This window comes from Heterodontus francisci, unplaced genomic scaffold (assembly GCF_036365525.1).
Source record: "Heterodontus francisci isolate sHetFra1 unplaced genomic scaffold, sHetFra1.hap1 HAP1_SCAFFOLD_43, whole genome shotgun sequence".
NCBI classification, from domain to species: domain Eukaryota; kingdom Metazoa; phylum Chordata; class Chondrichthyes; order Heterodontiformes; family Heterodontidae; genus Heterodontus; species Heterodontus francisci.
The window spans coordinates 13,590,834-13,607,889 of record NW_027141852.1 but is presented as its reverse complement, the minus strand read 5'-3'; the positions used below and the strand labels follow the sequence as shown (position 1 = coordinate 13,607,889).

Genomic DNA, 17,056 nt, shown 5'->3' with positions numbered 1-17,056 from the left:
GTATGTCCAGCACTTTTTGTTTTTATTGCTGACATTGCACCATTCTTGAAAAAGGAAGCGAGTGATTGACCGAATAATTGAAGACCAGTCAGCCTAACCTCAATAGTGGGCGAATTATTGGAATTAATTCTGAGAGACAGGATAAACTGTCACTTAGAAAGGCACAGATTAATCAATTATAATCAGCATGGATTTGTTCAGGGAAGCTCCTGTCTGACTATCTTGATTGAATGTTTTTGAAGAAGTAACAAGGAGGATTGTGAGGATAGTGCAGTTGATCTGATCTACATGGATTTTAGCAAGACTTTTGACAAGGTCCCACATGGCAAACTGGTTAAAAAAAATAAAAGCACATGGGATCCAGGGGAATGTAGCAAGCTGGACACAAAATTGGTTCAGTGGCAGGAAACAAGAAGGAATTGGTTACAGGTGTTTTTGCAACTGGAGGACTGTTTCCAGTGGTGTTCCACAGGGCTCAGAACTAGGTCCCCTGCTTTTTGTGGTATATATTAATGATATGGACATAAATGTAGAGGGCACAATCAAGATGTTTGCAGATGAAACAAAAATTGTCCGTGTTGTTGAAAGGGAGGAGGATAGCTGTACACTGCAGGAAGATATCAAAAGACTGGTCAGGTGGGCAGAGAAGTGGTAATTGGAATTCAAATTGGACAAGGGTGAGGTGATGCATTTGGGAGGTCAAAAAAGGCAAAGGAATACACAATTAATGGGAGAACACTGAACGGTGCAGAGGAAGTGAGAGACATTGGAGTGAATGTCCACAGATCCCTGAAGGTAGCAGGACAGGTCAATAAGGTGGTTCAGCAGGTATATGGAATCCTTTCCTTTATTAACTGAGGTATAGAATATAAGGGTTATCTGGGTGTCCATGTCAATAAGTCACTGACAGCTAACATGCAGGTGCAGCAAGCAATTATGAAGGCTAATAGTATTTTAGCCTTTATCACAAGAGGATTTGAGTACAGGAGTAGTGAATTCTTGCTTCATTTGTATAGAACCTTGGTTCGACCGCACTTGGAGTACTGTGTACAGTTTTGGTCTCCTTACCTTCGGAAGGATATTATTGCCATGGAGGGAGTTCAACGAAGGTTCATCAGACTTGTTCCTGGGATGGTGGGACTGTTCTGTGAAGAGAGATTGGGAAACTGGGGCTGTATTCCCTAGAGTTTCAAAGAATGAGAGGTGATCTCATTGAAACCTACAAAATATTTAAAGGACAGTCAGGGTAGATGCAGCTAAGATGTTTCATCTGGATGGGGAGTCGAGAACCAGGGGCTCAATTTCAAAATAAGGGGGAAGCTCCTTAGGACAGAGATGAGGAGAAATTTCTTTACTCGGAGGGTTGTGAATCTTTGGAATTCTGGACCCCAGAGGGCTGTGGAAGCTCAGTCGTTGAGTATGTTTAAAGCAGAGATTGACAGATTTCTAAATACAAATGCCATAAGGGAATATGAGGAAAGTGTGGGGAAAAGGGCATTGAAGTGGATGATCAGCCATGATCATATTGAATGGCGGGGCAGGCTCGATGGGATGAATAGCCGACTCCTGCTCCTATGTTCCTATGTTCCTAACTCCACATGATCGGCGAGACACTGCCTCAGTCCGACTTGGTGGGTGGTGCAAACGGATATCACTGCTTCTGATCTTCACCAGAACAGAGAGTGAGATGTAACATTGATTATCAAACAGACTGTGAGAGAATACAACAGAATAAAACACATGGAGAGACACTGTGGAATAACAAATTGATTTGATTGGAATGTTGAATTTGATTGGAATGAATAAAACACCAGAAACAGCAGATTAAATTGGGATTTTCATCATTATATTGATCTGAGACAGAAAAGAGAAATTGTTGGAAAGAAGGGAAGAAGGAAGAAAAGAAAGGATGGAACTGTTCAGTTTTTTCACTTGCCCATCAAAGCTGGATAAAAAAAAAGTTGCATATAACAGAGAATTTCACCAAAAAGGGAGATTAAATGCTGCAGAAACCTTGGATCGAAGGATGCCCCAACAGATCACCTGTTTAACTGTCTCCTCACTGCGGGATTTCAATCTGTGAGCAATATTATTCTCTACCTTTTTTTGTTAATGAACCCAGAACGGTCACTTGGAATTAATATCTGTGTTCCGATTCCTGAATAATAAAATTGTGAGTTTCTCGATATTTTCGGGACACATTTCCTGCTGAAAGAACTAAGAACTCTTTTCTAATTTACACAATACTATATACACACTCATCAAGCCTCCTAAGCTAGCATCCTTGGTGCTGCTCTCTCTTCTCCCAAACCTCATCTCCTGTGACTGTTACATCATCACTTTGACAGTGGGAGTGATTGATCCCAATGTCTTCAGCATTAACCCTTTACATCCTTATACTACACTGTCTGTCCTAAAAAATGGGTGGAGGGAACTTGATTTATCGAAACACCAACAGCTGCCAGTTGAAAATCAACTCAAACCCATCAGCGAGAGAGAGAGAGACTGTCAGAGAACTTCCTGCATCCAGTCCTGACCCTGTCACACTCACAGATGCTCACCCAGACCCCACTCTCATCAACACTGAACATTGTTACCGAGACACTTCAAATACTGTTTATAAAAGGCAGGAAAGGTCAAAGTTCACACAGCTGTTTTGAATAGAACAAAGTTTAATATCTTCTCACCGTTTCTCGGTAACCACGAGACATAGGTTTTCTTATTTGGTTCCTTTGATTTTTCTTGTTCCTGATTGACAAATATTCCAAACCTCAGATCAACTCTCCCACTTGCATCATGTCCCAGTCTCAGTCACAAGCAACACATAACAACACAAACACTCTGAAACATACAACGCAGTCACATTTTCCTTCAGTGACAATAATGTCGAGCTGTTTTCCAGGTTGAATACAACTGTAAACAAATTTGTATCAAAGAAGTTGCCTTTGAAATATCAGCACTGGATTTCTGTACAAGGAGGAACAGCCATTCGAAACTCACATCCTTCACAAAGGCTGTCATCTCCTGTGACGAAAATTAATCATGTAATTTGAATTCTCACTTAAAGGTCAGAAAACACAGTGAGAAGTGATTGATAAAGTAATTTTTACATCACAAATGTGAAACAAGGCTCTACTGGGAATTGATCCCAGGATCTCCTGTTTACAAGACAGGTGCTTTAACCAACTAAGCTACAGAGCCAGAAGTTGTTATTGTTAACATCAGAGGAGTGCACTATTTATTCTCATATAATAACAATATCAAAGCAAAATCCAGCAGATGCTGGAAATCTCAAATAAAAACAAGAAACGCTGGAAATACTCATCAGGTCTGGCAGCATCTGTGGAGAGAGAAGCAGAGTTAACGTTTCAGGTCAATGACCCTTCTTCATTCCCTTCTATATATTCTCATCCCACTTCTCCACAGGTCACAACATATATTTTAACTTTTCCCACTTCCTGAAACAGTCAATCATATACTCTATTCTTCCCAGAATAGAAGACACTGACCAGGTTTCTTTAATGAACAGCAAAATTATCAGTTTATTACAGAACAAGTTTTAACTAGTCATGAAATAAAGCATAAATACACAGGTAGAAATTTTAAAAGTTCCCTTTTTACCTTAACCAACATTGAAAGCCCCTTTCTTACCACAGCCCCACACACGCACACACACATACACTGGTTAACTGTAAAAAAAAGAATTATTTTTTACAATTCTGAGTTCTGTTAAAGACAAAAACAACACTTGGGCTGGTTACTTGTTCATTCCTGAAGAAAACAGCAGATAAGATATGTTGTTCCAAAATTGGCATACAGTCTAACTTCTGAGTGTGCGTAGACAGGTCACTAGGGTCTTTTAGAACAGTTTTTTAGGGGCAGTGTTGAGAATTAATTTTAGCAGGCTTTCTTCAAAGACAGGAGAAGAGATGAATTGACACAGTGAAGTTCTCAGGGTCTTTTAAAGATTTGCTGCAAAACAACGTGGGTTGTGATCTTCTCTCCTTCCTTGACACTTCTTCAGGCTAACTTTATCAGCTGCTCACTCCAGAAGGTAAAACACAATGACTGCGACAACTAAAAGCTTGTGATTTTTCTGCCCTCTTCGGTGAGTGCTGCTGCTGCCGGGTTTGTCCAATCAAGAGGCGCAACTGACTTCTCTGTCCACATTTCCCCCTGTTACCAGGGTTTCTGTTCTACATTTAACTTGAGTCATGTGACAACCAGTAAACATAGTTGCCAAATTAGCACTTTCAGTACCCTCTTGAAAAAGAACTGGTCTGACATTTATTAAGTTTGACGATGAATTCCTCAAAAAAATTTCACAAAAAAAAAATCAAAATCACTTCCATAACATCATGTACTTTCCCTGAGCTACAGGTTATTGCTAGTCTCTCTGGCTGTGTTTATTTTTGTTGATTTTGCACTCAGGTTCTTTCTCAATCCATGTGTTTGCAGAACTTTGTCAGTGAGAAACATGGAGATTTGCTTAAAGATTTCCCTGCAAATTATTCATATCTCCGTCTTTCTCTGAACTTTGTAGAAACACATTATTGTGGGAATCACACACATCAGGCCATAAAACCTCTCCGTTAAACATTGAAAGGTGACAGTGTTTATTGTGACGGGGTTCCATTTATTCAGACACATCTGGTATAAAAGTGCTCAAGAAATGATTCACACATGTAATGTATTTGTATATTATGTGCATGACATAATGACGCAAATAAACAATTCCTTGCACTTGCCATGCTTGGTGTATATTTTCTCTGCTGATGCCCCCTGAATATATTAGAGAAAATGGTGATGAGGATGAGATAAAAGTCTGTAAATATAGGCAGCAAACAGCAGCAGGGACTGCAATGAACAGGATCAGGCAGCTCCTGGTGACCTACCTGCTCGGATGGTGGAGATTTTAGGTGGATTGTGTGAAGCCTGGGCCACAGAATGTCTCTTCAGTTGAATTAGATTCCGCAGGGTCTTCCTGTGCATCTGATTCAAATTGCTTATTTGGGACAATATGGCTGCACACATGTGGGATACATCGGAAGGTGAGGAACTTATGAGAGGGCTTGAGAACCATTCAGTTCATATATTGAAAGAATGGACATGTTTTTCAGAGCTAATAACATTTTGGAATTTGAAGGTGAAAGTGCAGAGGTCAAGACTCAGAATAAGGCAATTCTTGAGGGCAAGAAAGCAATTTTGCCAATGGAAATTAGCCTGGAAGTGCATGACCAGCTAACAAAGCTTCCTGCTCCCATCAAGGCAAAAGATGTGCCATTCAAAACGATCATCACCAAGTTGGAGGAACATTTCAACCCTAAGCCACTAGAGATCACGGCAAGCTAGAAATTTGGAAGCAGAAATCAGAAAAGTAGTGAAACAGTTGGTGAGTACATTGTGGCATTGAAGAATTTATCACCACATTGCAACTTTGGCATATTCTTAGACCGTGCATTATGAGACAGATTTGTGCTTATATTGGTGGATGAGAAAAGATACTAAACACACAAAATCTCACATTCGAGCTCGCATGTAAGATTGCTCTTTCCATGGAGATTGCATCAAAGAATGCTCGAGAATTTCATCCTGTGCCAGTGATTGTAACACACTTCAGGGGAGCTTAAAAAAACTGGTAAAATGGGCTTTCACATGGCAGATAAAATTTACACAGAGAATTGTGAAGAGATACAATTTGGGAGGAAGAATAAGGAGAGGCCATATAAATGAAATGGTACAATTCTAAAGTGGGTGCCGGAACAGAGAGACAATGTACACCAATCTTAGAAGGTTTGAAAAGGCTTCCAAGAGCAAACAGGACACTTGGCTTTATTAATAGAGACATATAGTAAAAGCAAATAAGTTATGATAAACCTTTATAAAATACTGGGTCTGAATGGCCTACTCCTGTACCTCCACAGAAAGCTTCCATTCCAGGTTTGCACACACTCGTCAGGATCACTCGACACAGATCCCGCCACTCCAGGCTCGGACACCCTCTTCAGGATCACTTTCCATAAATCCCACCACTCCATGCATGGATATCTCCCTCATGATCAGATCACAGGTCCTGAGTCCTGCGACATCCAGTCATGAATGATGGTGGACAATTAAATAACTAACCAGATGAGGAGGCTGCAAAAAATCCCCATCCTCAATAATGGTGGAGCCAAAGCTAAATCATTTACAACCATCTTCCATCAGAAATTGCTCAGTGGATGATTCAGCTCGGCCTCCTGAGGTCCCCAGCATCACAGTTTCCAGTCTTCAGCCAATTCGATTCACTCCACATGATAGCAAGAAACAGCTGAAGTCACTCGATACAGCAATGACAATAGGCCCTAACAACATCCCGGCTCTAGTACTGAAGACTTGTGCTCCAGAACTAGCTGCGCTCTCAGCCACACTGTTCCAGTAGAGTTACAACACAGGCATCTACCCGACAATGTGGAAAATTGCCCAAGTGTGCCCACTCCATAAAAAAAAGCAGGACAAATCCAATCTGACCAATTACCACCCCATCAGTCTCCTATCAATCATCAGCAAAGTGATGGAAGATGTCATCAATAGTGCTATCAAGCACCAGACACTTAGCAATAATCTGCTCATCGATGCTCAGTTTAGGTTCTGCAAGGGTTCCTCGACTCCAGGCAAATACTTGGCAGGTAGAGTATAATGTGGGAAAATGTGAGGTTATCCACTTTGGTAAGAAGAATGGAAAAGCAAAATATTATTTAAATTGTGAGAGATTACAGAATGCTGTGGTATAGAAGGATCTGGGTGTCCTCGTACATGAATCACAAAAAGTTACCATGCAGGTAGAGCAAATAATTAGGAAGGCAAATGGAATGTTGCCCTTTATTTCAAGGGGGATGGAGTATAAAAGAAGAGAAGTCTTGCTGCAAATGTACAGGGTGTTGGTGAATACACACCTGGAGTACTGTGTACAGTTTTGATCTCCTTATTTAAGGAGGGATATACTTGCATTGGAGGCAGTTCAGAGAAGGTTCACTGGATTGATTCCTGTGATGAAGTGGTTGTCTTATGTGGAGAGTTGATCAGGTTGGACCTATACTCATTGGAGTTAAGAAAAATGATAGGTGATCGTATTGAAACATATAAGATTTTGAGGGGGCTTGACAGGGTGGATGCTGAGAGGATGTTTCCCCTCATGGTGGAATTCAGAACTAGGGGACACAGTTTCAGAATAATGGTCTTCCATTTAAGAAGGAAATGAGGAATTTCTTCTCTCAGAGAGTCATTAATCTTTGGAATTCTCTACCACAGAGAGTAGTGGAGGCTGGGTCATTGAATGTCTTCAAGACTGAGTTTGACAGAATTTTATCTGCAAGGAAGTCAAGGGTTATGGGGGGCAGGCAAGAAAGTGGGGTTGAGGCCATGATCAGGTCAGCCATGATCCTATTGAATGGTGGAGCAGGCTCGAGGGGCCAAATGGCCTACTCCTGCTAATATTTCTTCTGTTCATATTTTTTATTGCAGCTTGCTTCAAACAGACACAAAAGAGTGGAGTTCTAGAGGAGAGGTGAGAGTGATTGCCCTTGAGTGAGTGTGGCATCAAGGATCCCCAGCAAAATTGTAGTCAATGAGAATCAAGGGGAAAACTCTCCACTTGGTGGAGTCATACCTCGCACAAAGCAAGATGGTTGTGGTTAGTGGAGACCAATCATCTCAGCCCAGGACATTGCCTCAGGACTTTCTCAGGGTAGTGTCCTCGGCCCAAACATCCTCAGCTGTTTCATTGATCACTTTTCCTTCAACATAAGTCAGAAGTGGGAATGTTCGCTGATGACTCACAACTCCTCAGATACTGAAGCAGCCTGTGCCCACAAGCAGCGAGACCTGTACAAACTTCAGGCTTGAGCTGATAAGTGACAAGCAACCTTCTGGCCGCACAAGTGCTAAGCAGTGAACATCTCCATTGAGAGAGAATCAAACCATCTACCTTTTGATATTCAGCAGCATAATCATCACTGAATCCCCCACCATCAACATCTTGGGGGTTACCATTGACCAGAAACTAAACTGGACCAGTCACATCTATGCTGCAGCTATAGATGCAGGTCAGAGATTAGGAATTCTGCAGCAAGTATCTCGCCTCCTGCCACCTCAAATCCTGTCCACCATGTACAAGGCACAAGTCAGGAGTGGGATGGAATACATCCCACTCAACAACACTCAAGAAGCTCAACACCATCCAGGAGAAAGCAGCCCACTTGATCGGCACCTAACCCACCACCTTAAACATTCACTTCCTCCACCACCAGTACACAGTGGCTGCAGTGTGTACCATCTCCATGTGCACTGTAGTATCTCGCCAAGTATCCTTCAACAGCACCTTCCAAACCCGTGACCACTACCACCTCGAAGGACAAGGGCAGCAGATGCATGGGAACTCACTACCTGCAGGTTCCCCTCCAAGTCACTCACCATCCTGACATGGAACTCTATCGCCATTTCTTCACTGTTGTTGGGTCACAATCCTGGAACTCCCTCCCCAATAGCACTGTGGGTGTTCCTGCACCATATGGACTGCATCAGTTCAAGAAGGCAGCTGACCACCACATTCTCAAGGGCAATTAGGGATGGGTAATAAATGCCAGCCTTATCAGCGATACTCGCGCCCATTAATGAATAAAAAACAAATCACTCTCCACAGATTCCCCACAATCTGGGCTTGGACATTTACTTCAGGAGCACAGAGCTTTATATAACTGCAACATGAGTTCCAATCTTCATATTCCGTTCACTTTTCACATTATTTTTCTCCCAGTCCACTAGCTTTTAGTGATTCAGTACTCGGGTCTCTGCACCTCCGCAGTTTCTAACATCTCACCACTTAACAAAAAACACTCTGATATATCTTTCGTAGGTACTAGATGACCCCTCATTTTAAACTCCATCTGCCAAAGCATTGCTCACTTACTTAATCTATCAAGAAGATTTGAAAATAAATTTCTTGCCAAAGGATAATGTTCTGCTTCTGCTCCCTCGCCATTTGCTTTTCCCGTTAGTCTTTCACTTGGTGTAAATCCAGAGAAAGTAAAGATGGAAAGAAGGAAGGAGGGGAGGGAAAATCCTGCTCCGTTTTGTGATCCCTATTTGATCTTCATTCCAGTCCAATATGGGTGAAGAATTCCAATTGTCTGTCTCAATTTTAATAAAGTATAAACAATTCTGGAACCACCGTCAAGATACTGACAAGAACAGGTTTCCAGGCCGACATTGCATTGAAGCTGCAACAAGAATGCAACCGGCAGTTGATAAACTAACGACAAGGATGGGATTCAAACCAATGCGTGCACAACACAAAGGATTATTAACCCACCGCCTTAACCTCTCAGCCACTTCGTCACCTACCAAGTAATTGAAGCACAACCGTCACCTTCACACAGATCCTGGCTGTGCAGCCAGATGCGCAATGATGGAAATGTAGCTTCTGAAAGTAAATGAAATTTCCATCACATCAGGTCATGGCCTGTTGGGAACGGAGCGGTGTGAAACATTTCCAGACCATTTCCAACACGTTTCTACTCAGTGTGAAAACCCACCACGGAAAGACTGGAACATAAAATCATTTGATCACAGCATGATTAACATCACTCAGACACCTGAACCATTCGGTCACTGACGAAGTCATGATAACTTCAAATTTCTCATGAAATGACAACTGAGAAAACTGACTGGAAGAATTGCTTCAACTCCACGTGATCAGTGAGGCACAGCCTCAGCCGACTTGTCAGGTGGTGTAAACAGATATCACTGCTTCTGATCTTCACCAGAACAGAGAGTGAGATGTAACATTGATCATCAAACAGACTGTGAGAGAATACAACAGAATAAAACACATGGAGAGACACTGTGGAATAACAAATAGATTTGATTGGAATGTTGAATTTTAATTGGAATGGATAAAACACCAGAAACAGCAGATTAAATTGGGATTCTCATCATTATATTGATCTGGGACAGAAAAGAGAAACTGATAGAAAGAAGAGAAGAAGGAAGAATGGAATTGTTCAGTTTGTTCAGTTTTTTCACTCGTCCATCAAAGCTGGATAAAAAAAAGTTGCAAAAGTTGCAAATGCTGCCAAAACCTTGGATTGAAGGATGTCCCAACTGTTTAACTGTCTCCTCACTGGGGGATTTCAATCAGTGAGCAATATTATTCTCTACCTTTTTTTGTTAAATGAACCCAGAACTGTCTCTTGGTGTAATATCTGTGTTCCGACTCCTGAATAATAAAATTGTGAGTTTCTTGATATTTTCTGGACACATTTCCTGCTGAAAGAACTAAGAACTCTTTTCTAATTTACACAGTACTATATACACACTCATCAAGCCTCCTCAGCCAGCATCCTTGGTGCTGCTCTCTCTTCTCCCAAACCTCATCTCATGTGACTGTTACATCATCACTCTGACAGTGGGAGGGGTTGATCCCACTGTCTTCAGCATTAACCCTTTACATCTTTATACTACACTGTGAATCAAAAAAAATGGTTAGAGGGAACTTCCTTCATTTATCGAAACACCAACAGCTGCCAGTTGTCAACCAACTCAAACCCATCAGAGAGAGAGAGAGAGACAGACTGTCAGAGAACTTCCTGCATCCAGTCCTGACCCTGTCACGATCAGCAGTTGCTCACCCAGACCCCACTCTCATCAACACTGAACATTGTCACTGAGACCCTTCAAATAATGTTTATAAAAGGCAGAAAAATTCAAAGTTCATCACAGCTGGATTGATTGAAACTAAGTTTAATATCTTCTCACCACTCGGTAACCACATGAGAAAGTCCTTCAATCGTTAGCATAAATTATCAGCTGTAAGAATGTTTGTCATTGGGTTGAATAATTTCTGTGTGAGGAATGTTCCAGCATCATAAACCAGGGGAACGTGCTGACTGAGCTGTGTCTTCATCTCTTCTGGGCAGTCAGACAGTTCACCCTTCATTCTGCTCTGATTCACTTTCCCAAAGCGGATCTACAGATTCTCAAATCTGGAGACTGGGTTTTCTTATTTGGTTCCTTTTGATTTTTCTTGCTCCTGAATGATAATATATTCCAACCTTGGATCAACCTTGCCCTGTGTCCCAGTCTCGGTTAAAGGCGACACATAATGGCACCAACACTCTGAAACATACAACATGGTCACACTCTGCTTCAGTGAGATTAATGTTGAGGCGGTTTCACGTCAAATGCAATTGTGAACAAATTTCTCTCGTGGAAATTGTGGGTGATTTGAGTATTGACACTGAATTTCTGTGCAAGGAGGGGCAGTTTCAAACAGCCACTCCGAAATCACTTCTTTCACAAAGACAAAGACTGTGCTGTCTTAACGTGCCACTCAACTTCACAAACAAATTTGAACTCAAAGTTCAGGGGAAGACAGAGATGTGAATGATTGATAGAGTAATCTTTAAATCATAACTTTCCGTTTCTTCACTGCAGTGAGGCTTTGTTGGGGTTTGAAGTGAGGTTCTGCTGTTTATTAGACAGAGGCTTTAACCAACTAAGCTACAGGGCAAAATCTCAAACACATCCTTTCCTGGAGTTACAGGTTATTGCAGGACTATCTGTCTCTGGGTTCTTTCTGAATCCACAAGTTTGCAGATCTTTGTGAGTGAGAGACATGGAGATATGCTTCAAAGATTTCCCTGTAAATTATTCATATCTCCATCTTTTCCTGAACTTTGAACAGACACATTACTGTGGGAATCACACACATCTGGCCCTCACACTCGTCCGCTAAACATTGAAAGGTGACAGTGTTTATTGTGAGGGGATCCATTTATTCAGACACATCTTGATCGGGACGTGTTTCACACGTGTAATGTTTTTGTATATTATGTTTATGATGTAATATTGTAAATAAACATTTCCTTGCACTTGTCGCATTTGATGTCCATTTTCTCTGCTGATGCCCCCTGAATATATTGGAGAAAATGGTGATGAGGATGAGATAAAAGTCTGTAAATATAGGCAGCAAACAGCAGCAGGGACTGCAGTGAACAAGAACAGCCAGCTCCTGGTGACCTACCTGCTCAGATGGTGGAGATTTTGGGTGGATTGTGTGAAGCCTGTGCTACAGACTGTCTCCTCAGTTGAATGAGATGCCCTAGGGTAAAGCATGGCTACACGACCCGACACCGACCAGACCCGATGACATGTGTCGGGTTCGGGTCGGGTCTCTCTTCCATGTCCGGCATTCGGGTTCATGACGGGTCGGGCTGGAGGCCGACACAGTGCTGCCTTGTTCAGGGAGGGAACTTCTGCATGATTCCACAGGAATAGCCAGCTTTCGGAATGGAGGATCACAACATTTGGACAAGGTATGTTTGATATAATTAACTTTATTATGGTAGTCGGGTCGGGTCGGGTCGGGTGCGGGAAAAAAAATCAAAGGACTCGGGCCCGGGTCAGGTTCAGGTTGGATGTGGTCAGGTCGGACCGGGTCGGGTTTCAATTTTATAAATGAGCAGGCCTTTACCGCAGGGTCTTAGTGTGCATCAGATTCAAAGTGATTATTTGGGACAATATGGTTGCACCCAAGGGATACATCAGAAGGCTCGGAACTTATGAGAGGGCTCGAGAACCATTCAGTTCATATCTTGAAGGAATGGACATGTTTTTCAGAGCTAATAACATTTTGGAACTTGAAGGTGAAAGTGAAGAGGTCAAGACTCAGAATAAGGCAATTCTTGAGGGCAAGAAATTAATTTTGCGAATGTAAATTATCCTGGAAGTGTTTGACATGCTAACAAATCTTCCTGCTCCCATCAAGGCAAAAGATGTGAATTCAAAACAATCATCACCAAGTTGGAGGAACATTTTAACCCGAAGCCACTAGAGATCACGGCAAGCTAGAAATTTGGAACCAAAAAGCAGAAAAGTAGTGAAATAGTTGGTGAGTACATTGTGGAACTGAAGAATTTATCACTGCATTGCAACTTTGGCACATTCTTAGACCGTACATTATGAGACAGATTTGTGCTTATATTGGTGGATGAGAAAAGATACTAAACACGCAAAATCCTACATTTCAGCTGGCGTGTAAGATTGCTCTCTCCATGGAGACAGCATCAGAGAATGCTGGGGAATTTCGTCTTATGCCAGTGACAGTAACACACTTCAGGAGAAGATAAAAAAAACTGTCAAAATGGGCTTTCACATGGCAGATAAAATTTTCCACAGAGAAGTGTAAAGTGATAAAGTTTGGGAGGAAGAATGAGACAATGTGCACCAATCTTAGAAGGTTTGAAAATGTTGCTGAAAGCAAACAGGACACTTGGCTTTATTCATAGAGGCATAGAGTAAAAACAAATAAGTTATACTAAACCTTTATAAAACACTGGGGCTGAATGGCCTACTCCTGCACCTCCACAGAAAGCTTCCACTCCAGGCTCGGACACCCTCTTCAGGATCACTCTCCATACATCCTGCCACTCCACGCACGGATATCTCCCTCAGGATCAGATCACAGCTCCACAGTCCTGCCACATCCAGTCGTGAATGGTGGTGGATAATTTAATAACTAACCAGATGATGAGGCTCCAAAAACACCCACATCCTCAATGATGGTGGAGCCGAGCACGTCAGTGCAAAAGGCAAAACTGAAGCATTTGCAACCATCTTCAGTCAGAAGTATTAAGTGGTTTCGATCTGTGCTAATTTCAGCTTCTCATGCTCGCTGGTGCCTTGATTCTCTGGTGCTAATTTCAGAGTAAATCATGCAGCTTGACAATTGGAGCCAAAGAAAAAGACACAGGAGAGGTTGAAAGTGCCAAAACCTGGGATTGAACCAAGAACTGCGATTTTTAGTGCAATGCAAATCCAGCTGATCTATTTCAGCCACACACTAAAACCAGCCTTCGCTTATTGCTTTGGAAGACAATATTTACATTCAGGTCTTTGCCAAAATTTACAGAACACAACATGAGTAATATTTCCCATTGTTTTCTCAGCACTGATGGAATGTGAAGCAGGAGACAGCCAGAAGTCCCACTGATCCACACTGACCCAGAGCTGAGAGTGAAATGAGATAAAGTTCAATCTTCAGCAACGAGACGCTGGAGAGACGTAAGAGTCCTGAATCAAGGAGAGACTTTCTGATATAGTAAAAGCAAAATACTGCATATGCTGGAAATCTGAAATAAAAACAAAGGTGCTGGAAATACTCAGCAGGTCTGGCAGCATCTGTGGAGAGAGAAACAGAGATAAAGTTTCAAGTCTGTGACCTTTCATCAGAACTGGCAAAGGTTAGAAAAGAATTGGGTTTTAAACAAGTGAACGAGAGGGGCCTGTGGGAGAGAACAAAGGGGAAGGTGTTTGATGGGGTAGAGGGCAGGAAAGATTAAATCACAAAGTTGTCCTGGGACAAAGGCAAAGAGTCCGTTAATGTTTGTGGTCAAAGACAAAGCATTTGTCCAGAGAGAGTGTTAATAGCAGAATAATGAGCAGCTCTGACTACATGAAAAACAGGCGCATGGTTTTAAACACACTGTGTTTTGTGCTCCCCCTTTTGTGAATCCTTGTTCACAGCTTTCCAATTATAATGCAAAGAAATGAACACAAACAGGCTTTCTTTGGTTTAAAGAAGAAAAGTGAAACTTATTAAACTTGCTTAAACTTTAATATGGTTCAGGCCTACAAACATACGATGTACCCATGCTAGCATGCACACATGATATACAGATGCAGCGGGGACAGAAAAAATAAAAGATAAAGTGGAACAGTTTGAGGCAATATCTTGTTACTGTGCTTCGAGCTCACGGTATAGCACTTTTGTAGGTAATTCTTGCATTTTGTAGGGCCCAGTATTCTACTTAAACCTTGTACATGTTGGAGACTTTTCTCTCTTTGAGATTCACATGTTTTCACAAGGTTCAGTTCTGTGGGAAAGAGATGGAGGCAGGCAGGACTGGAAAGGGTCTGCCCCATCCGGGAGCACATGGTGTTCTGAGTTCAAATCTGTGGCAAGTTCAAAAAACCAACAGCCAACTAGTCATGTGACTAAAACTGGTCTGACCACTTCTGCTGTGTATTGGGGAAGCAAAAGACTGCGTCCCTTTGTTTCAATACTGTTTGTTACTATGCAAATTTCTTTCCCGTCAGGCGCTTGCAATTTTAAGTTTTAATGTTCATGTGGCAAAAATCATGTGTGCCTCAGTCTTGGCAGGTGGGGTGGGGGGTTTTCCTGACACCAGTCATGTTCTGAAGTTATTGAACTCAAGGTTCGGTCCACAAGGCTGTAGAGTGACGAATCGAAAGATCAGGTGCTGTTCATCGAGCTTGCGTTGATGTTCACTGGAACACTGGAGCAGGCCAAAGACAGAAATGTTGACATGAGAGCAGGGGGAAGTGTTGAAATGGCAAGCAACCAGAAGCTCAGGGTCATGCTTTCGGACTGAGTGGAGGTGTTCTACAAAACGGTCAGCTAATCTGCGTTTGGTCTCCCCAATTTAGAGAAGACCGCATTGTGAACAGAAAATACAGTACACTAAATTGAAAGAAGTACAAGTAAATCGCTGCTTCACCTGAAAGGGGTGTTTGGGGCCTTGGATAGTGAGGAGAGAGGAGGTAAAAGGGAAGCTATTGCACTTCCTGCGATTGAATGGGAAGGTGCCGTGGGAAGGGGACGAGGTATTGGGGTTAATGGAGGAGTGGACCAGAGTGTTGCGGAGGGAACGATCCTTTCAGAATGCTGACAGGGGAGGGGAAGATGCATTTGGTGGTGGCATCACGCTGGAGGTGGTGGAAATGGCGGAGGATAATCCTTTGGATGTGGAGGCAGGTGGGGTGGAAAGTAAGGACAATGGGAAACCTGTGGCGTTTCAGGGCGGGATGGGAAGAGGGGAGGGCAGATGTGTGGGAAATGGACCAGACACACTCCTTGAACTCTCTGCTGACGAAGTCTGAAAAAGGGAAGAACAACCACACAACATGGGTCTCAAATCGAAGACCCTGGGATTAAAAGTCTCATGCTCCACCAACTGAGCTAACAAGGCCTGATACAGTACTTCCACTCTGTCTGTTATTGGACGGATGCAGCTGTTGGCTCCACCCCAATGGCGGGCGTTTGTTCCACCAACCATGAAGCAGCTTCCTATCAATTCCCAAAATTATCATCTCCAACAAGAGAGAATCTAACTATCTCCCCTTGACATTCAATGGCATTATCATTGCTGAATCCCTCACTATCAACATCCTGGGGTTTGCCAATGAACAGAAACTGAATTGGAACAGCCATATAAATACCACAGCTTCAAGAGCAGGTCAGAGGCTGGGAATTCTACTGTGAATCACTTACCTCCTGTCCACCATCTCCAAGACACAAGTCAGGAGTGTGATGAAAGGCTCCTCACTTGCCTGGATGAGTGCAGCTCCAACAACACCAAAGAAGCTCAACACCATCCAGGACAAAGCAGCTCACTTGATCAGCACTCCATCCACCACTACCTCGACCACCTGGAAGGACATTGGGTGAATGGCAACACTACCATCTGCAAGTTCCCCTCCAAGCTGCACACCATCCTGTCTTGGAACTATATCATGATTCCTTCACTGTCACTGGATCAACATCCTGGAACTCCCTTCCTAACAGCACGTATTGCAATGGCTCAAAAAGGCGGCTCACCACCACCTTCCCAATGGAAATTAGGGATGGGCAATAAATGCTGGCTTTGCCAGCAATGCCCACATCCCATGACAAAATAAAAAAGAGATTTACCACAATGGTAGCAGGGTGAGGGATTTCAGTGATGTGGAGAGATTGGAGAAGCTGGGGTTGTTCTCCTTGCAGCAGAGAAAGGTCAGAAGAGATTTGACACATTTATTCAAAATCATTTTAAATAAGGCGAAACCGTTTCCAGTGGTAAAAGGGTCAGTAAGCAGAGGACACAGATATCAGGTGATTGGAAGAAGAACCAGAGGTGACATGAAGAACCATTTTTTACACAGCAATGTGTTGTGATAAAGAAAGAAAGGACTTGCATTTATATAACACCTTTCAAGACCACTGGACATATCAAAGCAC

At 42.5% G+C, this 17,056-nt stretch overlaps 1 non-coding gene across 1 annotated transcript; it reads right to left on the bottom strand.

Moving 5' to 3' along the window:
- Positions 1-3,127: 3,127 nt before the first annotated feature.
- Positions 3,128-3,201, bottom strand: trnat-ugu (transfer RNA threonine (anticodon UGU)). Its single transcript has one exon. It is a non-coding gene; the product is annotated as a tRNA-Thr (tRNA).
- Between the last annotated feature and the right edge of the window lie 13,855 nt (positions 3,202-17,056).